Source organism: Onychomys torridus, chromosome 3 (genome assembly GCF_903995425.1).
Source record: "Onychomys torridus chromosome 3, mOncTor1.1, whole genome shotgun sequence".
Taxonomy (NCBI): Eukaryota; Metazoa; Chordata; class Mammalia; order Rodentia; family Cricetidae; genus Onychomys; species Onychomys torridus.
Window position 1 is genome coordinate 104,340,892 of NC_050445.1, and position 25,925 is coordinate 104,366,816.

The 25,925-nt window shown below is 46.3% G+C and overlaps 1 protein-coding gene across 2 annotated transcripts in view; it reads left to right on the top strand.

The window, feature by feature from the left end:
• Nucleotides 1-5,102: 5,102 nt before the first annotated feature.
• Nucleotides 5,103-25,925, top strand: part of Atg7 (autophagy related 7) — a 210,201-nt gene continuing 189,378 nt past the window's right edge. Inside the window, exon 1 of one of the 2 annotated variants that reach the window (XM_036180497.1) lies at nucleotides 5,103-5,136. The gene's annotated coding sequence lies outside the window, so the exon portion shown is untranslated. The remainder of the gene's footprint in view (nucleotides 5,137-25,925) is intronic. The other variant, XM_036180498.1, reaches the window with a different exon arrangement.

The following is a 25,925-nucleotide window of genomic DNA, read 5'->3' on the forward strand; positions in this document are numbered from 1 at the left end:
TAGCCTGGGGACAGGGAGCAAGCTTACCGCTTCTGAATCCTGAGTGCTGGATCGACAGGCATGAGCCATGCTGCCTGGCGCTGTGCGCAATGCCTGTACTGATGTGTGTGTTGGGGTAGCTACCTAGGGCACACGTGCTGTAGTAGGCTATTGCGGGCGTATCTGGAGGTGGCACAGGAAGATCCTGGGTGGCCTGCCCTGTGATGTCTGCCAGTGCCCTTGGAGCCTCGGTCGTATTCCCTGACCTAAAGGTGAGGCTTGCCGGACAGCAGCTTCAGCTTGGCCCTCTTCTCCTATAGTCTTGGTGTCAGACTGGTTTGGCTGACCTGCAGGCACGGAACTGCGCAAGCCAACCTTCAACATCTATGCTGATGGCCGACCTCTGCTCCCTATGGTTTGTAGGGAAAGCTCTCTCACCTACTGAATGAGCCATCTCTGCTCCTGCCCACACTGATTTTGGTCCCTTCCACAGGTTACTGAACGTACCCGGTGACATTCAATGCATACAGAAACATCGACATCTGCTTTGGCTTTTCCTCATGGACTTAGTCTCACTATGTGACTGGGCATGGACTGTCAAGTGTTTGTTGTCTGGCTTGGGACCAGAGTCATCTATCTTCCTGTCTCTAGGGGCTAGTGGTCAAAGTGGGATTCGATCTTGCCATGCAGCAAGCAAGCAACAAAGTAACCATATATGCTTGCAAACCAGTTAGCAAAGAAACCAGCAATGTCGTAGCTAATGGGAAATACATGCATCCCTCATTTGATTAATTGACCCTACACACAGTGAGATGGTTGTAACTCTCCGCTCAGGCTGATATCAAATCTTCACAGTCCAGGCCCAGTTTCATGGTGAGTCTAAGTCCCTAAGGAAAATCAAAATAATCTCTGGGGTTTTCTGTATGTATTGAATGTTTGGGAATGGACACAAATTTGTGTGGGGAGGTGCAGAGATTTTTCATTCAGTAGTTGTCAGAGCTTTCCCTGCAATCATTAGGGAGCAGATGTCAGACCTCAACAAAGGTGTTGAATTATTTGCTGGCTCATTTCCCTGCCCGCAGGTCAGCCAAACCTGTCTGACACCAAGACTACAGAAGAAGAGGGCCACGCTGAAGCTTCTGCCCAGCAAGCCTCACCTTTAGGTCAGGGAATAGGACCAAGGCTCTCTGTTCTGGATTGACAGGCATGAGCCATGCTCCCTGGTGGGCTTAGCACAATGCGTGTATAGATGTTTGTGTTGTTTTAGCTTCCTAGTGCAGTTGTGCTATGGGAAGCTGCTTCTTGTGTACCTGGCATGGGCACAGGAAGATTCTCATTGTTCTGGCCTTTGACGTTCTGTCTGTGTCATTGGAGGCTTGGTCTTATTCCCTGACCTAAATGTGAGGCTTGCTGTACAGCAGCATGGCCCTCTGTTCCTTCAGTCTCAGCATCTCATGGGGCTTGCTGACCTGCAGGCATGCAACTGAGTAAGCAAACTTTCAACACCCCCCCTGACTTTTGACCTCTGCTCTCTAATGCTTGCAGGAAACCTTTGTCACCTACTGAATGAGCCATCTCTGCACCTGCCCACACTGATTTAGGTCCCTTCCCCAGGTTGCTGAACGAACCTGGTGACTTTCAATGCCTACAGCAACCCCCACAGATGCTTTTGCTTTTCTTTATGGATTTTGTCTCACCATGTAACTGGGCATGGATTGTTAAGAGTTTATTGTCCCACCTGGGCCCCGAGTCACAGACACCTATCTCCCTGTCTCTGTGGCCCAGTGTTCAATGTGGTACTAATGCATGACCCATCAGCTAACAGCTCGCTGGTTCTTTGCTAACTGGTTTGCATGCATGTGTGCTTGCTTGCTTTCTTCCTTCCTTTCTTTCTTTCTTTCTTTCTTCCTTCCTTCCTTCCTTTCTTTCTTTCTTTCTTTCTTTCTTTCTTTCTTTCTTTCTTTCTTTCTTTCTGCTTGCCTTCATGTCTGCTTGCCTGTGAACCCGCTATGTCTCTATCTTCTTTTAGGGATTTAGGATAGTGTCTCCTTAGCACTGGACTGTCTGAACCTCTTTGTGGTTCTGGATGAATGTTTTGCCTTGGCCCCTTACTCCAAATTTAACTGTCCCAAGCTCCAGGTGTTTGCAGCCATTTTGAGGTGCTCAGTTTTCTGAGCCTTGTACAATCCATGCCAGCCATTCATCCGATCAGCTGTGTCAGTTGACTGTCCTCTACGAATGACTCACCAAGTCTCTTTGCACATCCTGCATCCCCCCCCACTGCTTGGGCAGTTGTTGATGGGTCTTGTGTTAAAGAGATCTAAATGACCAGTGAGTCGCACCACTTTCCTGTTCTCTCCATGTCATGGCTGAGGTCACTTTCTTCCAAATATTAACCTTGGACCTGGGAAGTGAACACACAGCCATCATTCCTTGTCTTTGTAGTGTTTGTGGTGTGCTGATGCTTGGGTCCTAAAGTGCTATGAGAGACTGAGTGCTCAGGGTTTTTTTGTTTTGTTTTGTTTTTTGTTGTTTACTTCTTTTTAGACAGTGTCTCAAATGGCCTTGACTGTCCTTAATAATTTCTGCTGCTTTTCATTAATATCTTTCCCTCATCCTCTTGACATAGTTCTTGTCTTTTTTTTTTTTTCTTGGTGTGGCCTCTCACTCTGTTGTGTTCAGTCTTCTTATCAATGTTTCCATCCACTCCTGCTCTTTCTCAATATAACTCTCACACTTTTCTAACATCCTTGCACAGCCCTTTCTCTTGTCCATCATTGTCCCCTCCCTCTCCTGTGTCTTCTGTTCCTTCTGACCTGACTTCTCTCACTACAAAGCTGCAATACAGTGTTGCTATACTGCATTTCCTTCTCATGATCCTTTTCTCTGAACCTTTGAGTATCCCTTACGTTTTGAGAGTGGGTTGTGTTTGTATCTCTGGAAGTATGTTATGATATGAAGAATTCATTTAATATGATCTTGATTTCCAGTCAGAATGTCTTGGCATATTTCAGTCGATGTGGAACACTGATGGTTACCTGAGGCCTACATGTTGGGAAAGCCGTTATAGTATGACTATGTGGTGTGATATGGCTCAATGATCAAGAGAATTTCTCCTTTTTCAGACTGTGACTGGAGTAATATTGATGCTTGAATACCTTCTTAATTCTTCCTTAGATAAGGCAGTGTCTAGTCCTTCACAGTTCTTTGTCTTCAATGAAGAAATAACCCCAAGAGTCCGCATGAACAGAATGGAAGGTCAGCCACCTGAGCAGTGGTCATGCTTCTTCACTGCCCTACCATCCTTTCATTTGTCCCAAGCTCATCTTCTGCCATCAAAAAGCCCCCAGAGAGCATGCCAGCCAGAAGAGTTAACAGTCCAGCATTGTCCCCAGCCCATCCCTCTTTGTGCTAACCCCTCCATCCTGTTCTCCCACCCCTGGTCTTGTGTGTTCCTTCTTCAGCAAAGAAAACTGTTATCAGACACCTATCATCTTGTTCTCTGTGATGTTGGTGGTAAGATTATGACTTGGGTGAAGACATTGTCGACCAGCTGGAACTCATAGCCAGCTTCTATCCTCAGACATTTGCTTACCTGTAACTCAGGGATGTCTCCCATTCCAGTGGTTTCCCATCCCTGTTGCCTAACTTCAAGGCTCCTCCATCAAACTGTCTTTTCTAATTTGCCAGAGTCTGGTTTTTCACTGTACACCTGACTCTAAGGATCCTTTCTTTCCAGGAACCGTTTTACATCTCTTTACCCCTGTTTTTCCCCTTTATAGGAGGCACATAAAATGCTGACTTTTTGTAATTTAACCATTGGAAATAGGAAACTCTGAGTTAAGGAATCAATAAATAGTCATTCCTCTTATGAGTCCCTAGAGGCACTCCAAAAGCACTGTGAGACAGGAAAGGTGTCCCTAGACTGTAATCTCAGCAATGGAGACGTGGTATCAGGATGCTTGTTTTGAACTCTCATCATCCTGGACTAGAGAACTAAAACATGTCAAGTGCAGAACTGTCTCTAAAGAAATCCCTCCTTACATACAAGAGTTTCCAGGCTAGAGCATTTCATCATATTCTTTGTTCTGTCACAAAAAAAAAAAAAAAAAAAATCCCCATGGTTTTCCTGTAGTATTTTATTTTATTTTATTTTGTTTTATTTGGTTTGTCTGTGTTTTTTGTTTTGTTTTGTTTTGTTGTAATGTAAAAAACAACACTCTTTTTCAAGTCTGCATTTCTTTTTTTGTAGCCCTGACTGTCCTGGAATTTGCTTTATAGCATAGGGTGACCCAGAACTCAGAGATTCACCTGCCCCTACCTCCCAAATGCTGAGAGTAAAGCCATAAACCACCAGGCCTGGCTCATAGTAGATATTAGGCTCTTGGGGTTTTTTTGTTTTTTGTTTTTATTACGAGACAGGTTTCTCTGTGTAGCTTTGGTGCCTGTCCTGGATCTGGTTCTGTATACCAGCCTGGCCTTGAACTCACAGAGATCGGCCTGGCTCTGCCTCCCAAGTGATGGGATCAAAGGCGTGCACCATCACAACCTGGCCCCATAGTAGGTTCTTAAGAAGTGATTTCATAGTCACTCTAGCTGCTGGCTGATGTAGGTTGAAGGGTATTTTTGATAATATTGGTTTTCCAGAGTCATGGGCTTTCCCTATGCAAATCCAATCCTTTCCTGAGGCTCGGTTGTGCAAGCTTTTAGTTCCAACACTGGGGTCGGGGAAAGCAGAGGCAAGTGGGTCTCTGTTAGTTCGAGACAGACTGGTGTGTGTATACAGGACCAGGATTGCCACAGCTATGTCGTTTGACCTTTTCTTTAAAATAAAATTAAATAAAAAGCAAAGAATAAAAGCAAATCTGTTTCTACAACTGCACTGTAGAATCCCGCTGGAATTTGATAATAATGACAGTCATTTTGTCGTCCTCTGTAGCCACTAGCAGGAAAGTGCAATCTTCCTTAAGAGCCCAAGGCTTACAAGGTTGTAGCTTTCAAGCGTTTCGCCCGCGTTAGCGCGCTGCTAGGGACCACTTTTTTGTTTTTATCCGTGTGCGCACGCGCGCCGGGCTTCCGCGTTTGTGTGGGCTGGGTTACTACGTCATTGGGCTGCGCGGCGCGGCTGGAGCTGTGGTTGCCGGAAGTTGTGCGGCGGTAAGTCAGTTGTGGTTGCGGAGCAGGCGCGGGGCTGGCGGGGTTCACTTAGGAAAGTTGAGGCTAGTTTGGGGGCTGTTCTGGAATATTCTTTACCTGTCTATACTCGATCCCCTCCTTCCCCGGCAGGAAGTGTTCCGATCCCGGTTCGGGAGACACCTCTGGTAGCTCATTCTGTCAGATCTTGCCTTTGCGGTGTGTGTGGACGGGCCCACGAGTGAGCTTGTGCCTCTGGTCTATGAAGGGCTTTGATCTTGTTACTTGCTTTATGAGGAGGACAGAGTTCTTCCTTTAAGGCTTCTCTAAGAAAGGATCTGCATTCTGTTAAAGGGTCCAGAGGTTACAAACTAATACTCCATAGGAATCAGCCTAGTGAGGCAAATGCACGTGTCAGAAAGTTTCTGAGCCAGGTACATTCGCTTAGAGAAGCGACCCCAGCTGCAGGGAGGCTGAGCCAAGAGAATTGGTATTTAGGACCAGCCTAGGCAATCTGACACAGACCTTTTCGCAAACCGGGAAAGGGGCCTGGGGTGTAGTTCAGTGCCATAGCGTTTCCTCAGCATTCCAGGGCTCCGGGTTCAATTGACAGCACATTCCAAATTGAGACCGAATTTAACCTGTGTCGCTGTGTGCAATCGTATTTTATTTTATTTATTTTTCTTTTCTTCTTCGAGACAGGGTTTCTCTGTAGCTTTGGAGCCTGTCCTGGAACTCGTTTTGTAGACCAGGCTGGCCTTGAACTCAGATTTCCACCTGGCTCTGCCTCCAGAGTGCTGGTGTTAAAGGTGTGTGCCACGACCACCCGGCTTAGAATTTTGTTGATGTTGTTTTGTTTTGTTTTGTTTGTTTTGTTTTTCAAGACAGGCTTTCTCTGTTTAGTTTTGGTGCCTGTCCTGGATCTCACTCTGTAGATCCGCCTGGCTCTGCCTCCCGAGTGCTGGGGTTAAAGGCGTGCGCCACCACTGCCCAGCCTTATTTTAATTCTTTAAAAATATTTATAATTACGAGTGTGTGTATATGTGTGTGCTTGCATGAATGTAGATATCGATAGAAGCCTCCAGACACAAGACATGTCAGATCCCTACAGAACTGGAGCTACAGGCAGTTGGGTCTGACTTGGGTGCTGGAATCCCGATCCAGGTCCGGCAAGAGCTGTACACACTTGTAACCACTGAGTCGGAGACATCTTTCTTTACAAATTAATTCATTTTTTAAGATTGAATGCCATGTAGCCCATGCTGGCTTTGAACATTCAGTGTAGCAGAGGCTGGCCTTTGAGGTTTGTCTGCTTCCACCTCCTTGGGTGCTGGGATTACAGGTGTGTACCACTATGTCTGGTTTATCTGGTGCTGGAAAATTGAACCTTGGGCCTCTTGCATGCTGGGCAGTATTGTATCAACTTGGAGCTACACTCTTATTCCAATCACCATATTCTTAAGCCTGGTCACAAATGTACTTTCCTCTCAAATGTACTAATTGGCTAGATTTTGTTGTTTGTCTTTTTATTTATTTATTTATTTTAACTCACGTAACTGGTGAACAGACATGTCTGTGGCTGTAGACTTCAGAGCTCTGTCTCAGGCTTCTCCTTTCCCATAGACTGCATTTTTTTGTCTTATGACACATCAGCCTCCTGGCCTCAGTTTGTGAAAGCTCATGATTTCCTGTTGCTTCCAGCTTGCCTCCCCCAGTTCTTACTCAAAAAGTCATGTGAAGAGCTGAGGACTGTGGTCAGCAACCACAGCTCATTGAACTCTCGGTTCTTGGAGTCACACTTGCTCTTGTTGACCTGCATACCTTTGAAAACTGCTAGACTGCCTTCCTCTTCCCTCTGTAGCTAAATGCATTTAGTTATTTACCCATAGCGAGCTCTACTAATATACAAGGATTTTCTTATCACTTATTAGTAAGTCCCAACATTCCTTTCTAGGTGTCTGGCATACTATATATGCTTAACAAATATTCATGGATGCACTTAATAAAAGGTGTATTTGAATGCCCAGGCTTCACTTGTATACACCAGCCTTTACTAGTAATCCCTAAAGTTGAAACAGGATCTCATAACCCCACTTAGTGGTCATGATGGTGGTGATTGTCGGTAAATTGTACACTTTAATGAGGTGGTAGTGTTTACCATTATCTCAGCTCTTGGGAAGCTAAGGCATAGAAGAATCAAGAGTTCAAGCTGTGCTAGGTATGGTGGGCCATGGGCTTTTATTTTGAAAGTGTTGGAGTGGGAAGCAGGGCACTGAAGCATATTAAGCAAAGAGGGCATGCGTTGTCATCTCTAAGTCACTGAGGCAGCAACTGGCAGCATTGCACAGGGAAGGCCTACCTGGGGACCTGTCAGGGTTCTGTGGCAGTGATCCAGGTGTCAAGGACAGCAGCCTCAGTGTATGTGTGGTGGGGAGCTCTTTGCTTACAGTCTCTGATTATGCCTGCCTTCTCTGAGCTTAAACTTGGTGTCAGTTGGCCTCAGTCTTACCCCTTCCCCCAGAGCAATGAAGCCACTGATGCATTTCTCATCTTCTGGTTTTCCTTCCCTCTCCCAGTGTCTGAGGCTAACTGTGTAGTCCTGGTTGAATTAAGAGACAATTGGAATTTCAATGCTCATGGCACATTGGACAAGTCTTATTCACTGGCTCTTAGTCCAACTCAAGAATTTGGGGTACTCCCTACCTTCTTTGCCCAGGCACCCCACTTTGAACTGGCTTCTGCATGTCAGACTGGAGCATGTGTGGAAAGGAAGTCTTCAGAGAGTCCAGCTGTGTGGGGAAAGGGTGCAGATTCTTTGGCATTCCCTAAAGCCCTGCTAGTGACCTGGTAAACACATCATGTTCTTCCTCTGGTTGCACTCTTATGTCTCCAGCAGGACTGAAGGCTGCCTGCATAGCTGTGGGCTTATGTCTCCAGCAGGTCTGAAGGCTGCCTGCATGACTGTGAGCTTATGTCTCCAGCAGGGTCTGAAGGCTGTCTGCATGGCTGTGGCCTTATTTCTCCAGCAAGGTCTGAAGGCTGTCTGCATGGCTGTGGCCTTATTTCTCTAGCAAGGTCTGAAGGCTGTCTGCATGGCTGTGGGCTTATGTCTCCAGCAAGGTCTGAAGGCTGCCTGCATGGCTGTGGGCTTATGTCTCCAGCAGGGTCTGAAGGCTGCCTGCATGGCTGTGGGCTTATGTCTCCAGCAGGACTAAAGACTGCCTGCATCACTTTGGCCTTATGTCTCCAGCAAGGTCTGAAGGCTGTCTGCATGGCTGTGGCTTATGTCTCCAGCAGGACTGAAGGCTGCCTGCATGGCTGTGGGCTTATGTCTCCAGCAGGTCTGAAGGCTGCCTGCATGGCTGTGAGAAGCTGTTGTCTGTTTCCTGTCTCCTCCCCTCCCTCCTCTCAGCTGCCTTCTCTGCCTCTTGCTGAGCTCACCGTGTTACACCCATCAGCTAAGGCTCTTCTCCCTTCTCTGTTGCTCCTCACTCACTCTTTGGTTGGTTGGTTGGTTGGTTGGTTGGTTGGTTGGTTTGTTTTTACATCCCAACCAATGTTTCCCCTCCCTCCTCCCCTTCCCCTCCCCAACCCCTGTTGTTGTGGAATATTAGTTGAAGATGTGTTACATTTGTTCCTGCTGTGGAACATTTGTTTAATGATGCAAAGATGTGTTGCGTTCTTTTATGTTGCATTTGTTTAACTCTGTGAAGCTGTGTTACTGTGCCTGTCTAAAACACCTGATTGGTGTAATAAAGAGCTGAATGACCAATAGCAAGACAGGAGAAAGGATAGGGGAGGCTGGCAGGTAGTGAGAATAAATAGGAGAGAGGACACCAGGGGCCAGCCACGGAGTTAAGAAGTAAAGAAAGACATATAGAATAAAGGAAGGTAAAAGTCCAGAGGCAAAAAGTAGATGGGATAATTTAAGAAAAGCTGTCTAAGGCCGGGCATTCATAAGTATGAATACGACTCCATGTATTTATTTGGGAGCTGGGTGGCAGGCCCCCAAAAGAGTTAAAAAAAGAAAGAGAAAGGAAGGGAGGGAGGGAGGGAGGAAGGAAGGAAGGAAGGAAGGAAGGAAGGAAGGAAGGAAGGAAGGAAGGAAGTTAGGAAGGAAAGAAAAGAAGGAAAGAAAAGAAACACCCCATCCATTCCTCCTCTGTTTCTCTTCAGAAAAGGGCGGGCCTCCCATGGATATCAGCCAGCCATGGCATATCAAGTTACAATGAGACAAGGCACCTCCTCTTCCATTAAGGCTGGATGAGGCAATGGGTGGCTCCTCACCGGTGCAGTCTTCTTCAGCCAGCACTTTGCATTTTATTCTAATTTCAGGAAAGACAATGTGTTGGCAGGGATCTGGTGGCTGATGCTAGTTTGTAATACCACCACTGGGGAGACTGAGGCAGGGGGCTTGAGACAGTTGGAAGCCAGGCTGACTCCCTAGTGTGGCTGTTTGAAAGGGAGGGAGGGAATCTGCCCAAGAGAAGGGAGGCTCAGGAGAGGCATGGAGAACTCACAGACCACGAGGCTGATTCCTCTGCCTGTGAGGTCCCATCTTCTTTCCCTGGGACCTGGTTTCATTGTTCATTTTCTTTGCCATTCTACTAACCATCCCCCCCTGAGTAGCCTCAGTCTTTCTCTTCCGGTGGAAAAGAGACACACCCTCTATCAACTGTTGTCCATCTTTCTTGCCACACAGCGTTGGTGAGAGAAATGAGGAGCGCCCTGCTTCCTCCCATCCTCATTGTTTGCCATGCTGCCTGTGCCCAGCACCCACCACACTGCTACCCCCAAGTAGCTGCCTGGACTCCCCAGCTTTCGCACTTCATCTCTGAACTGCTGGCATATGCGCATTGCTGTGTTGCCCTGTGCTTCCCAGCCTGGGCGTTTTCCTCAATTGCATCCATGGGCTCTTTCTGTTCTTTTGTTCTGAATACCAGTTTTCTCCAGGGCTATGCCTCTTCTTTGACCTTCTCACCCACAACTTCATGCTAACAGACCTGGGACCTCTGCTCTGTGTCATGGGACACTCCTACCCTGAGTGTCGTCCTCATACTTTGAGTCCAAATGGAAGCTTGTTACCATTTCTGTCATCCTTTCGGCATCCTTTACTGTGTAGCCATCTTCTGTCTTCCAGAAAGAACCTCAGAGTCTTCTTGGATTACCTCCCTCGAAACATCTCCTCTCCCAGACCTGGCAACCATCAGATCTCCTTCCTGGTGTCTCCCGACACCATCGTACCTACTGTCCTCTTCGCTGCCCTTTTCTGTGGCTCCTTGCCTTGCCTAGATTCCTGCCTTGCCTCCTGCTGCTTGGTCCATCTTAGCAGTCTACCCTTGCTACTGCACAGCTCTTCCTGGAGTGCAGAGCTCTGCTGGAATGCAAGTCCTTTTCCTATCAGGCCTCTAGGATATGGCTTTGCCTACTGTGGTGACTGGAATGTTTCCAGCTGCTGCCCTTGCACCTCTCCTTCCTGGTGTCCAGGCCCATTCCTGCTTGCCTCAACATACCTGCTGTCCATTCATTCCTAGATCTGGTGTGCTGTGAATTCTAATTGGTCTTAATAAAAACCCAGAGTCAAATAATAGGGGTAAATGCCTGAAGATCAGAGAAGCAGAGTTGCCAGCCCCTAGAGAGACTTCTTACCTCTAGGAACCCTCAGACTGAAAGGGGCCGAGCTCCTGTCTCCACCCTGTCTTTTCACTTCCTCTCTCCACCCAGCCATATCACTTCCTGTTTCTTCCTCTCAAGTGCTGGGATTAAAGGCATGAGATCCCAAATGCTGGGATTAAAGGCGTGTGCCACCACCGCCTGGCCTCTAGTGGCTAGCTCTGCCCTCTCATCTTCAGGCGAGCAATATTTGTTGGAGCACAAACAAAATATCACCACAATCTGGTCATCAGCATGCCTGTGTTAGATACATGTGAGTGGCTGGGGACTGAGGCGTGTGTGCTGGGAAGGCAGTGGTGGGAACATGGAAACTAGCATGGTTCTTTTTGAAACTCCTCCCAGGAAAGACAGATAGCATTCAGGTTGCAGGCACACATGGCTGTTCCTGGCTTCTTACATGAGAGGTGGGGATTCGAACTCAGGTTTTCTTGATTGCTCACTAAGTGCTGTTACCCACTGAGCCACCCCCTCAGTCCCAGAGCATCTTCCTGATCCAGTACTTATTGGTGGTGGTGCTGCTGCTGCCAGCTGCCCCCATTTCTCAACATTTAGACGTATGTTGGGCTGTTTTTATTTTGTTTTGCTTTGCTTTCTAACCACAGTATATCAGTTTTCTGTTTTCTTTTAATTGAGAGGGAACCGGACAAATTCAACATTTTGTAGTGTGAGGCTCAAAAGAAAAAAAAATCATTCCACTCAGCCTGCCCTGGGTCCCTACTGAGAGTGCTCGTCTGGTTTTTAAAACCTTGGCTGAAGGGTGTCCCTGGGAAACACTCTAGCCCAGTGATTGCAGTTAGCCATCCCTCCGCCTCTCCCCCCACCCCAACCCATACAGACCTTTGCCACCTGCTACATGCTTGCTTCACTTCTAAGTTGTGCTGCTGTTCCCAGCATGCTTTGCCTAACACAGGTGGCTCTGAAGGTGGGTCTATTGCTATCTGCTTCCAAACCCTGAAATAGCGCATGCATGGGGGGGGGGGGCGAGAGAGTGGGAAAATGCTTGCTGACAAATAGAAAGTCTGTACATCTTTAACACGTTTTGATGGCATTAGCTCATCACTCCCATGTTGGGGACTGAACTCAGGACCCTATGCTTGCTAAGCAAGGGCTCTATGGCTGAATTAAGTCTCCAGCCCCTTGGCTATCTGTCTTGTGTCCTCTCACACAGCTACTATGTGCATTTTCTGAATCCTCATAGTACTGCAGTCAGTAGCAGCTCGTGTGATGCTTGTGAAACTGTGTCCTCCTTCCTCTCATTCTCCAGTGTACCAGACTGCACTGTGTTCTTGTCTCTAGGTTTCAGGTCCTCTTAGAAAATTTTCCTTCCCTGTGCTGTAGGCTGAATCAAGTGCCTCACACAGGCTGGGCAGGAGCTCAACTACTGAGTTACATCACCATCCCTGAAGCTTCTTTAAATTATATAATTTTTATTATTTAAAACAATTTTTAAATTTGAATATATTTTGATCATATTTCCCCTCCCCCAAGTCCTTCTAGATCCTCTCCCCATCCATATTCAGCCAACTTTAAGTTCTTTAAAAAAAAAACAAAACAAACACCCAAAACCACAAAATGAAACAACATCCAAATAGAAAAAACAAACAAAATCCACCAAACTGTAACCAAATAAAAGCACACAAAATGTGAAGTCAACTACTCCTGGATATGAGGCCTGCCCTGGAGTGGTTAATATTCCCAGTGTCAGTGCATTGGAGAGGACTGATTTTCCCTCTCCCAGAAGGTATATATGACAGTGAAGTTGTTAGCCTTTCCCCTAGTGGTTAGGTTTTCATGCACTCATTCATTTATTTTTTAAAAAATATAACAAAATATAAGATTAAAAACTATCACATGGAAGTTAGAACCAATAGAAGGAAAAGAGCCAAGAGAAGCAACAAGAATCAGAAACTACCACTTTGCACACTCAGGAATCCCGTAAAAACACTAAACTGAAAGTCATAATATATACACTAAGGACCTGGTGCAGACCTGTGTAGGCCCTGTACATGTTGCTCCAGTGTCTGTGAGTTCATATGAGCTTTGCATATGTTGATTTAGAGGGTATGTTAGAGTTTCAATTGCTGTGAAGAGGCACCATGACCAAGGCAACTTTTTTGTTTGTTTGTTTTTGTTTTTTGTTTTTTTGAGACAGGGTTTCTCTGTATAACAGCCTTGGCTGTCCTGGAACTCGCAGGCTGGCCTCAAACTCACAGAGATCTGCCTGCCTTTGCCTCCCAAGTGCTGGGATTAAAGGCATGTGCCACCACACCTGGCAACCACGGCAACTCTTATAAAGGAAAACATTAAATTGGGGCTGACTTACAGTTCAAAGGTTCAGTCCATTATCATCATGGTGGGACATGGCAGTGTGCAGGCAGACATGGTGTTGGAGAGGTAGCTAAGAGTTCTGCATCTTGCATAGGAAATGAACTGTCTCACTCAGCATGGCTTGCATATATGAGACCTCAAAGCCTGCCTCCACAGTGACACACTTCCTCCAGTGAGACCACAGCTACTCCAACAAGGCCACACCCCCTAACAGTGCCACTCCCTTTGGGGGCCATTTTCTTTCAAACCACCACAGAGGGCCTTGTTTTCTTTGTGTCTTCCATCCTCTCTGGTTCTTACACTCTTCCATGGGGTACCCTGAGCTCTGAGGGGAAGAATTCAATGGAGATATATGATTTAGGGCTGAGTGTCCCAAGGTCTCTCACTCTCTGTGTAAGGTCTGTCTGTGGGTCTCTCTATTTGTTCCCATCTGCTGCAGGAGGAAGCTTCTCTGATATGGCCGAGCAAGGCACTGATCTATGAGTCTAGCAGAATATCATTAGGAGTTATTTTGTCACAATGGTATTTTTGTTTGTTTGTTTGTCTGTTTGTGGACCAGGATTATTTGGTTTTACCATAGATTCTAGGCTATCTCATCTCTGGTTCTTGACACCACACAATGTCAGGTATGGGTTCCATCTTGTGGATTGGGCCTTCAATCAAATCACTTATTGGTTGGTTACTCCCATAAGCTTTGTGCCATCATTGCCCTACCATATCCTGCAGGCAGTACATCATTGTAGATCACAGGATTTGTGCCAGCCCTGAAACTTTAAAAGAAATGTGTGTGTGTGAATAAGGGTGCAGGTGTGTATAATGACAAAAAAAGGAAAGGTGGAATGGGTGTCTTTTGGTGGGCCCTGCCAAGGCATGCCACTAAGCAGACATACCACGTGCAGAGTTAGTGCAAGAGGTTTATTGAGGGAAGGGAAGAGTGAAAGGCCATGTTGGAGTGTGGACAAGAGAGGCAGTCAGACAGACAGACTGAGAGAACAGGGAAGAGACAAGAGGACTAAGAGAAGCAAGCGAAGCAAGAAAGGAGCAAGAGGCAAGAGAGTGAGCTGTGCCTCGTGAACACTGTTAAGGGGCGCACATGTCACATAACTGAAGGTGGGAAGGCACCTGGCGACAGGTGATGACGTAACTTAAGTGCTTTGGTGGCAGAGGCAGGCTGTTGCGAAGGAGGAAACCAGCAGTGTGGAGGTCAGGTGACACCCTCAGATGTCGGTTCTCACCGTCCACCTTGTTTGAGACAGGCAGTGTCTCTTTGTTGGTTTTCCACTCTGTTCACCATGCTGGCTGGTGGGGGAGCTTCTGGGAATTCTGCCCCCCACTTCCTGTTTCCCTGCTAAAGCCCTGGGTCCTGGGAGCTCCTCCTTCCTGCCTTTTCTGTGGGGGTTCTCAGCAGCAGCTGCTCCCTTCCCAAACAGCCTGTGCTGTGGCTGTTGAGCTCCATTGAGGGAGAGACCCCAGGCAGGCACAGCTTGGGCAGAGTTGAGGGATCCATGTTTGTGGATCACTGTTAGCTAGCACAAAGAGGGAGTGGAAAATGGATTACAGCTATGCCTCTGAGTACCTTCTGGATGCCAAGCCCTGGGCAAACATTTCCATTCCCTTCATCTTTAAAGGCATCCTGGCATCCTGGGTTGTGAAAACTGTCCCTACATTACAGAATGGGAAATCCAGGTTTCTCAGCTAGTATCAAGTGGACTTGGAGGCTTCTAGGAGGCTTCAGACCAGATTTTTCACAATGCATCCTGCCAACTCTGTTGCTGGCATTTTCTCTCTGAACCATTAAAAACTCCCCTGCTCTCTCAAAGCAAGCAAACAAGCTCAAGACAAAGAAAAATGATAGTGAGACCATTTGGGGGATGGGTAGGCTGGTGTGTTTATCTGTTCCTTCTCCGGGTCTACTTTCCCTAAGAGAGCCTTTTTGTTTTTCTCTGGCTGCTAATTTCCTACCAGTGTGCCTCCTTCATTTCTAACAATCCTACACTGGCCTGCAACTTGCTGTGTCCAATCCAATTAGGCCCATACTGAGAGACAACTGCTGGGCAGCCTCACCACAGCCCAGCAAACACATCTTCTCTTCATTTCATGAACATCAAAGCCCAAGAACCTCCTTCTTCAGCATGTTTGGTCACAAAGAACCAGAAGAGCTGCAGAAGCACTAGTTCACGGAGGACAGGCCTCATCTAGAGCAGGTTCTGTGTTACAGGGAAGGCATCATCTGTAACCTGGGTGGGAATGTGGCTCTGAGGCTCATCGTAGAGTTGGTTTGGCTTTGGCTTTCTTTCTTTCTTTTCTTTTTTTTTTTGTTTTGTTTTGGTTTTGGTTTTGGTTTTTGAGACAGGGTTTCTCTTTGTAGCCCTCGATGTCCTGGAACTCACTCTGTAGCCCAGGCTACAGAGATCCTCCTGCCTCTGCCTCCTAAGTACTGGGATTAAAGGCGTGTGCCATCAACACCTTGAAGCTTTGTCTTAACATGAAAGGTTTCCTTCCTCATTTTTATTTAGATTTAACCTACCACATAATGATCATGACTGTGTCTTTACAAAAGTACATGCCTCATGTGTTGGTTAAATCGGCGCTGCTCATGGCCAGCCACTGCCTGCAGTGGGCCATGCTGACGGAGGAATGCTGGTTGGTGGAAGAATCACTAGCCATGGTTACCTTTTTAGAGCTTTATTGGGAGAGACAGAGAGACTGCACGGAGGGAAAAGAGAAGGGGGCCCACCCGCTTTTTGGGCTGGCCTGCATCCCAGGATGATGACGAAATTAAGGACAAAACCCTTACATCCCTGACTCTCACTTATTATAAAAAAAAAAAAAAAAAGAAAGCAGGTAGATGGGAATAGGGGTGTCGTTCCTCTCAAAAACTGCTTCCAGCTGATGATTTTTTGGGCATCTGTTGGCTCTTGGGGAAATGGAGAAGGGGAGTTTTCCGAGGCAGACAGGTGTTGTGGGATGCTGTCTGTTGTCTGTTTGTTCTGGAGGCATGTATCCCTCTTGGCTGTGGCTCGGAACCTTGTCTGACAAGATGCTGGTGACATAGAAAAAAAGCTTAGAGAGAAAACAGTCATTATTTTATGTTGGTAGATCCAGCCTGTCCAGATGGATTTTGAAAAATGTTAAGTTTTATCGGAAACAGATTATTTTAAAGCACCTGTTTCCTTTACTAGTTCGGCATCAAGGAGACAGGTGATCAATTGTTAAAAGCATCTCACAGTAATAGATGTTTACATTAAAGTTTTTTGTAGCACCCAGACACTTTTGGGTCTGGGGGTGTAAATACCTTTTTAGCTGTTACAGTTTTTTACTTGATGATCTCTGGACTCCGGTTCTGTGGTGGTCCTGTACCATTACCTGAACAGTGAATTAGAACAGGGAACTGGGAAGAGAAAATCTTATGGTGCATGAGAATTTACTTTTTTGGAATTAGGGACAAGGCAAAGATCATTGCTCTGTCTGTATGCACATGAGAAACACAGGCAGTAACTTTGAAGTGAGACAATGAGCTCTTATCTTAGTTGGAAATCTTTTTTTAGTTGGAAATCTTTTTTTTATTAAGTAACTCTGAAAGTGCAATTAAATCTGGTGAGGTAAGTAAGGCTGTCCTCTGTACCCAACAATAGAAAGGAGAAGTGACATCCTAAAACTCCCAGGACTGAGTCAGTGGCTCTGGTGTCCAGAAGGAAAGAAACGGATCGCTTCTCTGCTGCGTTCTGGGTTCCCTGCCATGTCTTGGAGGTCTTAGCTTGGTGTACCCCTGTGTCTTGGCGCCTGGGGGCAGTCAGCTGACTGGTTGTCTTGCTAGGCAGCACTTTTAACAAGGCTGTTGATGGCCTGGCAGGGCATTCACTAGCCCGTGGCCTTTTTCTCACTTAAAACAGGGACCCAACAGCTTTCAGGAGTCAGCAAGTGCCAGCACTTGGCAATTTTCTTTTCAGGCTTTTATCTCTTCCCTGGCACAGCTTAAATGCCACTGATAACTCTTTTGCCAGTGGGTTCAGGAGCCTTGCTCTCCAGATGCTTAAGTTTTAGTAGGGGAGGTTTGGGTAATAAGAGACGGATTTTACTCCATGTCCTGAATTTTTCTTTTCCTGATGATTGGTGGCTTAAGGACAGCTTTTGGAAGACCTGCCAGTAGACAGACTGTAAACCGATCCTTTTGGAAGACTTGTCTGAGGCTATAAGCTGATTTTTTGGCTTAGGAGCCATCCTGACTACTGTAAACTTAATTGTATGGATCTCAGCCGCTTTCAGACCTGTCTGTGTTTCTTAAGGCAGTTGAAAATGAGTGGGTGGAGTTAAGGAGAGTTAGGGTGAGAGTCTTAGAAGCTGTCCAAGCCCGCACATTTGAGCCCACCCACTGCCGGCGGAAGTCAGACAGAAAAGGTTGCATGTGGAAGACACAGAAGTGTGGAAGGAGAAGGGTTTAGACCTTTAGCAGAAAGCTTGGGCATAAAGTAGCTTTCTATTTGCCTATTCGCTGGCAGAAGTTCCTGCAACTATGTTATGCGGCCAGATTTACCAGTACCCGCCCCCTCTGCCTATGTAAGTGGGTAGTATCTGCCCCTTTGTCCCATGGCTGTAGCTGAGAGAAAAATAAAAAAAAAAAAATGAAAAGTAAAAAAATTAAAATAACAAACTGGGATCAGACTTCAACTCGGGCATCCCCAGAGTGGAGAAAGATCTAAAATTCAGCTCAAGTCCGCCATCCTCTTCGTCAAGGGAGGGGAGAGCTCGACTGCACTTCAGTTGGTCTACCTGGTAGACCAGAGATGATATTTTTCTCCTCATCAGGAGCAAAAATGTGCCTGCCATTGCCAGCACAGCCCGAGGACAACCCCCGGGGTGTCTGTTGAAAAGAATATAGCTCAGACTAGAGCCGCGAGAACGGCAGACTCACTGTGAAGAATCATGGCAGTAGCAGGGTAGATGTATAGGGGTCCAGCTGAGGCCAGGGACACGCACGCGCACGCGTGTGGTCTCCCTGAACGGGGGATGAGGCGGCAAGTGGCAGCAGTCAGCAGGTCCTCGGTTGGTATATCGAGTCTGAACAGCACCAAATATTGGTTAAAGCAGCGTTGCTGGTGGCTGGCCACCACCTGCGGCAGCCATGCTGACAATCCATGGTTACCTTTCTAGAGCTTTATTGGGAGAGAGGGAGAGAGAGGAAGAGAGAGAGACAGAGAGACAGAGACCGAGCAGAGGGCAGAAAGAGAGAAGGAGGGGGGCACAGAGGGCCTGCCTGCTTTTGAGGCTGGCCGGCATCCCAGGATGATGACATAATTAAGGACAAAACCCTTACATCATGAGCAAGCCAGCTCATGCTCTAGAATCTTCTGGCTTCCTGGAAGGCTTCCTCATGCCCTTTCTCAGCCACCTACTTGCCCTTACTCTGGAGTTGACTTAGACTTAAAGTATCTTGTTGATGGAGTTTTCCTGCTGTAGAATAAAGCTGTGTGTCCAGGTGTTAAAATGGGTCTTCTCAGTATTATCTTTTGCAGAAATATTGCCAGAAGACCCTGTTGATCTCTCTCCTAGAAACTCCATTCAGGGTTGGTCTCTCACTCTCTCTCTCTCTGCCTATCTCTGTCTCTGTCTCTGTCTCTGTCTCTCTCTCTCTCTCTCTGTGTGTGTGTGTGTGTGTGTGTGTGTGTGTGTGTGTGTGTGTGCATGGGCATGTGCATGCCATGGCACTCATGTGGAGGTTAGAGAACAAATGAAGGAGTTGGTTCTCTCCTTTCACCCTGTGGGTCCTAGGGATTCAGCTCATGTTGTCAGGTTTGGTGGCAAGTGTCTACCCACTGAACCTTCTCACCAGCCCCTCATGACACTGAGAGCCATTTTTCTTCCTTTTTTTTTTTTTTTTAAGATTTATTTATTTATTATGTATACAGAAGAGGGCGCCAGATCTCATTGCAGATGGTTGTGAGCCACCATGTGGGTTCTGGGAATTGAACTCAGGACCTCTGGAAGAGTATTCAGTGCTCTTAACCTCTGAGCCATCTCTCCAGCCCGAAGGACTGGTGATGGAGGTAGCGGGTGAGCATGACCCATGACCTGCACTTTGGGAATTTACAATTGAGTGGGTGGAGGCAAAGGTTGGGCAAGCCAAGAGGGGACATGGCACCCAATGCAGAGCTAGCTTAGAACAGCAGTACTGGCCTGTTGCTGGTGAGAAACCTGTGAGGAGCATTGGGAAGGCTTTCAAGCACACAGAAGCCCCAAGCTGGCTTCAGGATGCTAGGCAGTCAGTGTCACAGGTGACACTGTGTGCTGAGTGTTTCTAGGTTCTTGGCCTCTTACTCAAGAATAAAATAAAGTCCATACAGATGACAAGGTAGTGAGGAAACTTTATTCAAATCAAAGTGATAAAACAGTTCAGAGTATACTGCAAGACAGCAAGCCACATGCATGAAGATACTCTAGAGCCCCTGCCTACATTCTCTAAAGAAGGAGGGGCTGTTGCTAAGGGGCTTCGTATTTTGGGTAGTTCTCTGTATTGATAGATTAGATCATGTAATACTCTTTCTGCTGCATATGTCCTTCCCTGTATCTGATTTTAGTTATATGCACTCCAATTCTGCACAGGTATAAGATGGTAGATAGGGGGTTGTTGTTAGTAGTTATGCAGCGCTAGGAACACGTCCCGAACACGACAGAACCACTGGAGAGTTTTATTAAAGAGGATAGAGGTGACAGGCCTGGGTGAAACACACGTGGGGAGAGAGAGACAGAGAGAGACTGAGAGCCTCGCGCAAATGGCGCCGGCTTTTTAAAGGTTGGGCCGCGCATGCGTACAGGGACTCCTGTGGGTACTCCACGCATGCGTGTAGATTACATGGCTGCGCGCGCGCTTTACGCAACCACGTAAGGCCACAGAGTCCCGGTCCCGCGAGATGTCTGACCCGGAGATGGCTATTCTACACCGGAAATAGTTAGGCGGTCCGCCGGGCAAGCCCAACCGTGTAATTGTCTATCAGTTGTCCCTAAAAATTCACCTGAGGATGCAGTTTTGCTTTATTATACCCAAACTGGTTCTTATACCTGGACACAAAGAGAGCAGGATTAACTGGAATCTGTCTGAATTTGACCACTGTCAAGGGAAGGAGAAACCCATTCAATTGTTGGGGAGGAGTAGTGTGTATGAGTAGGCAGATGCAGGTTGGGGTCCTAGGTTGCTAACAGGTTCAAAGAGGTATGTGTATGTATGCATAGTAGAGGCAGATAAATGTCTCAGGCTTCCAGGTGCATTGTTAGAAGAGACCAGTGTGTATAGCTTATACCAAGTGAAGTCCCAGGTTACTAAACTATCCCCTATGCTTGCTTGTCTCATAGGTGAGTGTTGGAGAGAAGAAGGAGCAGTCCTCTGACAGGGAGAGCTTTGGTGCAGCAGCTGAAAGCAGACATTAGGGCGTAGTAGGCAGCTTGCCTATTCTTGAACATCAAGTCTGAGCTGTAGGGAGGCAGGGACATGAGCTGAGAGTGGAGGAGTTGACAGGCAGTGGCAGGGACCAGGAGAAAGTATGAGTAAATCCCCAAGATGTGGAAGTGTGGTGATAAGATATGATATTGTGCTTCTGAGGACCTGGAGTCCTGCAGATTCAGCCTTTCTAAGGTGTTACCAAGTCTCAATAAAATTTAAATGTGCTTCCTCTAATGCTGAGAACTGGGTGAGAGTTCTGCATAAACTGTATTTATCTGATCATAAAGATATGTTTACAGGGAGCTGGGCATGGTGGCACATGCCTGTACTTCCAGCACTCAGAAGATTAAGGTGGGGATTGTGAGTTCAGGGGACAGCTTAGTCTTCATAGAACATTCACAGCCAGCCCTTGCTATGCACAGAACCCTTGCTATGCACAGACACTCCCCTGCCTAGTATGCCCAGTATCACAAGGTCACATCCTAGACCTATTGTGGCCTTTGATTCCTACCTTGGCCTTCAGCAGCCGCCCTGGATGCTTTGTTGTTATTGTTTTGTTATCGTTGTTTCAAGACAGGGTTTATCTGTGCAGCCTCTGGCTGTCCTGGAACTCACGAGTGCTGGATCAAAGGTGTGTGGCCACCACCACCCAGCTCCTCTAATGCCTTGTAAAATATTTTGGCAGAAATTTCAGTCTCTGTAAAGCATAAAAACAAAGCATGATTAAAACCAAAATAAACCAGTTTTTTCTTTTTTTTTTTTTTTTTTTTAACTTTTTCTTAATTAAATCACTGGAATGGGCAGGTCCACTTTTCATCTGGGCCACACCTTCCACTGGCAGCCTGTGGAAAAGACATGGGAGAAGTCTCTAGTTTTGCTGACTCGCCCGTGAGCTTCCAGGATCCACCTGCTGCCACCTAGTGCTGGGGTTACAGCTGTGTGTGACCACACTCAGGTTTTTAGGTGGAATCGGCAAGTGTTCCCACCACTGAGCCCTTTCTCCAATCCCGGTTTTGACATCTTTAAAGGGTGTAACAAGGGAGAATAATATATGACAGAAACTATTTGTGGCTTGCAGTTTCTAAAATGTTTACTTCCTAGCTGCTTTCAGGAACAGCTTTAAGGCCCCTGGTGTTTCTGGCGCAGTATCTCCTGAGCAGCATCATTTGACAAATGATCCTCAAAGCGATGCTCCAATGCTTCCACTAGTGGGAGACATGAGCAGCCCATTTCCTGTCTGAACAGCTCAGGCAACATTTGTTATTTGGGGTTTCTGATGGAATTTGTCTTACTGTGTGTCATCTGCACACAGACCTTGAGTGATGTCTTACTGTGTGTCATCTACGCATGGGCCTTCAGTGAAGACAAGAGTACTTATTTCATGTCAGCATTTGTCAAGCATCTCCTGTACTCTAGGCACTGTGCTCAGCTGAGCAGAAGTGGATGAGACAAACTTCTCTTTTTCTTTTTAGTGTTAAAAAAGTATTTATTGAATTTATTCTCCTAACATTAAAAAAATTAAAACGTGGCAGATAAAAAGATTCGGTTTTTAGGGCTGGAGAGATGGCTCAGAGGTTTCAAACTCTGGCTGCTCTTGCAAAGTACCCCGGTTTGGTACCCAACACCCACATGGTGGCTCACAACTGTCTGTAACTCCAGTTCTAGGGGCCTCCCTTGATATCTGTACACTCATGATAAAGACACATATATGCACACACACACACACACACACACACACACACACACACACACACACAGAGAGAGAGAGAGAGAGAGACAGAGAGAGACGAGAGACACATGCATATAAATAAAAACTTTAACTTAGTGTGGTGGTATTGTGTTCCCCAAAATATTGTGCGCCCTAATAAACTTATCTGGGGTCAGAGACAGAACAGCCACAATATTAAACATAGAGGATAGGCAATGGTAGCACACGCCTTTAATCCTAGTATTACCAGAGGCAGAAATCCATCTGTTCAAGGATATAGCCAAGCATGGTGACTCACGCCTTTAATCCCAGGGAGTGATGGTAGAAAACAGAAAGATATATAAGGCGTGAGGACCAGAAACTAGAAGCATTTGGCTGGTTAAGCTTTTAGGCTTCTAGCAGCAGTTCAGCTAAGATCCATTCGGATGAGGACTCAGAGGCTTCCAGTCTGAGGAAACAGGATCAGCTGAGGAACTGGTGAGGTGAGGTAGCTGTGGCTTGTTCTGCTTCTCTGATCTTCCAGCGTTCACCCCAATACCTGGCTCAGGTTTGATTTTATTAATAAGACCTTTTAAAATTCCTGCTACATCTTAAAGATTCAGTTTTAAGCAATTTTCAGTCTTTAAAAGCTGGGTGCTGGTGACACACACCTTTGGTCCCAGCACTCGGGAGGCAGAGACAGGTGGATCTCTGTGAATTCAAGGCCATCCTGGTCTACAAAGTGAGTTCCAGGACAGCCAAGGCTACATAGTAAGACCCTGTCTCCAAAAACCAAAAATAAAAATGTCTGTTTTTTGTTTTTTTATTTCCTTTATTTTCTTTCTTTCTCTCTTTCTTTCTTTTTTAGATTTTTAAAATATTCTTTAGCTAGTGTATTAGTCAGGATTCTCTAGAGGAACAGAACTGGTAGAATGAGATTTATTAGAGTGGATTTCAGGCTCTGGTCTAGCTAGTCTAATGGCTGTCTACCAACAGAAAGCCTAAAAATCCAGTTGTTGTTCAGTCCAGGAGGTTGGATGTCTCAGCTGGTCTTCTGGAATACTCTGGAATCCCAAAGAAATAACTCTAATGTCACGAAGAAATGGACTTGCCAGTGAGAGTGAGGGCAAACAGGCAAAGAGCAAAGCTTCCTTCTCCCATGTCTTTTCCACAGGCTGCCAGTGGAAGGTGTGGCCCAGATGAAAAGTGGACCTGCCCATTCCAGTGATTTAATTAAGAAAAACATCTCGCAAATGTAGTCACGTTGACAAGCAAGAATAATCATCACAGATAGTCTCCATCCTTTAAAAAATACACAGGATTCTTCCCTCTGACATGGTTGCCAAAATGTTTGGTTTTTTTCCCTCCCATCAGTGGGAGCACAGGGTGACAAGGTGCTGGTGTAGTCAGCTGGGGGCACTGATGGCAGTGCTGGGTATCCTGACACAAAAGCCTGTCCTGTCCACATGGCCATTTGTTTGGACAGAAAGAAAACTGTTCTTATTTTCCTTATTTCTGTATTGCTATTCCAGATACATGTGGCAAGTTAGGAAGACTCAGAGAGTGACTCTGTCGGTAGCCTGCCCCAACCCCTGGCCCTTTGCCTCCTGTTCCCCTCCTGCCCCTTCCTGTCTCCTATCATGTTGTAAAATTTCCTTGCCATTTATTAGCCAACAAAATCCATGCACAAATATTAAAGAACAAAAGAGGAACTGGATCCAAATCACAGACCACTGCTAATACCTGTAGTTGCTTGCTCCTGGCAAAAATGTGAGAAATGACAACTGGCTGCCTGGACAGTCACCCAAGGTTCCTCTGCAATGGTGGAGCATCCATAGTTTGCTTACAGGCCTAGAATATCTGACAGACCTTTTTTAGAAGCAGGAAATTTTGAAGGATTGTCCTACCCTGTTTTGGCAAAGTTCAGCAGTCACCTTTCTTTTTGTTCTGCTTGTCCAGTTTGGGCAGCGTACTCTCAACAGTCAAGGCAAGGGCAGTTTCTTGCCCTAATGGGTAGCTTATGCCACAAAGAAAGCAAACTCCATATGTAGTTTCTTTGATACCCATTATCCTCTTTAGAAGTAGATCAGTGCTGCCAGGAGCAGACGCATCTCATGTCAAGACAAGTCTAAGTTGTTAAAACAAGCTGTATAGGTACAAGCTGTATAGGTAATGAATTAAGCAAAAAATAGAAACAGATGTACAGTGTAAGGACAATAACTTTAAATTTGTAACAATACACAAAATTATCTTAAACAGAAGTAGAAACATATATACAGTATAACAAAAATAACCTTAAATTTGTATCAATGTACAAAAATCCATATCAATGTAACTTATTTAAAACTAGTAGTTGCTTTTTTAGTTTGAAAATAGATTTAATAATCTACCTTTTTGTCCTATCATATTTATCCTCCCCTCTTTTAAATCATATCCAATAATAACTTGTAACTAACCACACACACAAGATGACAAATATCCATAACTCAATGAAAGACCAAAACTCATCCTGTTCCTGTAACATTATTGCCCCAGCCTTTGCCCCCTGCTTTCTGCTCACTACCCCTGTTACCTACCCCCACCCTCTACTTCCTCCCTATCCTGCCTCTCTGCCACAGCTCTCCTCCTGCCCTCACCACCCTCCCATGCCCAGCTCCCACCTCCTCTTTCCCCTAGACTCCTGTCCTCCACTTCCTGCCTCCTACCTCCTCCTGCCTTCTTGTGTCTTGCCCTTCCCTCCTCCCCAGCTTCTATCTTTTGGTTAGTTTGGGCACTCAGTGACATCTGAGCTCCCACATGGACATCATTCGATGTGGCTCCGTGGATAAAAGTCTGCAACTAGCACCAGTGCTCTGTGGCAAATGAAGCCCTGGGGGTTTGTGTTGCCCTACTGCCCCGTCATTTCACTTTCATCTTGACTGTGTTTTGGCCGCTGGGATTCTTGTGTGTTACTTGTCAAGCCCTCATCAAAGCCTGTCTTCTTTCACCAGAAACAACAGTCCCATCCTGGGAGACTGGGGTTTCCCACAGTCAGCCTCGGGCCCGTATCTGAACCCAGTGTCCAGGTGGGAACAGCAGAGCCATTCAGCTTCTAAGAGGCTGAGGTCTCTCCTGCCCTGTCCAGAGCTGTAGAACCTGGCTTTTCAGGAGGAATGAGAGCCAGAGACAGGCATGACTGACTCTATACCCGGCTCCCCTTGCTGCTCCAGGTCCTCTGCATGTCACTTCCTAAATCTTACTTTCCAGTTTAGCAACCAGCATGGTGTTAGGTTCCTCAGAGGTCTAACCTGCACTAATGCTTACTGCACATTCCTGATACTGTGTTACTGTCCTTGCTATATCCTCCTGTAACTCAGTGAAGACCAGCCATATCCTCTTAGAAAGTAAATAGGGTCTCGTAGTCTGCCAAAGAATCCAGAGAATGTTTGAAGTATGTGCCTTTTACACACTCAGCACACCGGTTATTGCCTTCAGGGTTTGTTGTTGTTATTGTTTGTTTGTTTTTTTCTAGCAGCCTCCTAACAGCTTTACTGAGGTGTAGCCAATATTACAAATGGTCCCTTGCCTTCTAAGTAGTCATCTTGGTGACCTTCCCAGCCCCTGAAGCTATAGAATGGTTTTCTTTTATCTCCGGGATCCTCTGGCCCCAGTAAAATCATCTCAGTGCCTCAGCAGGGCATCAGAGAGCAC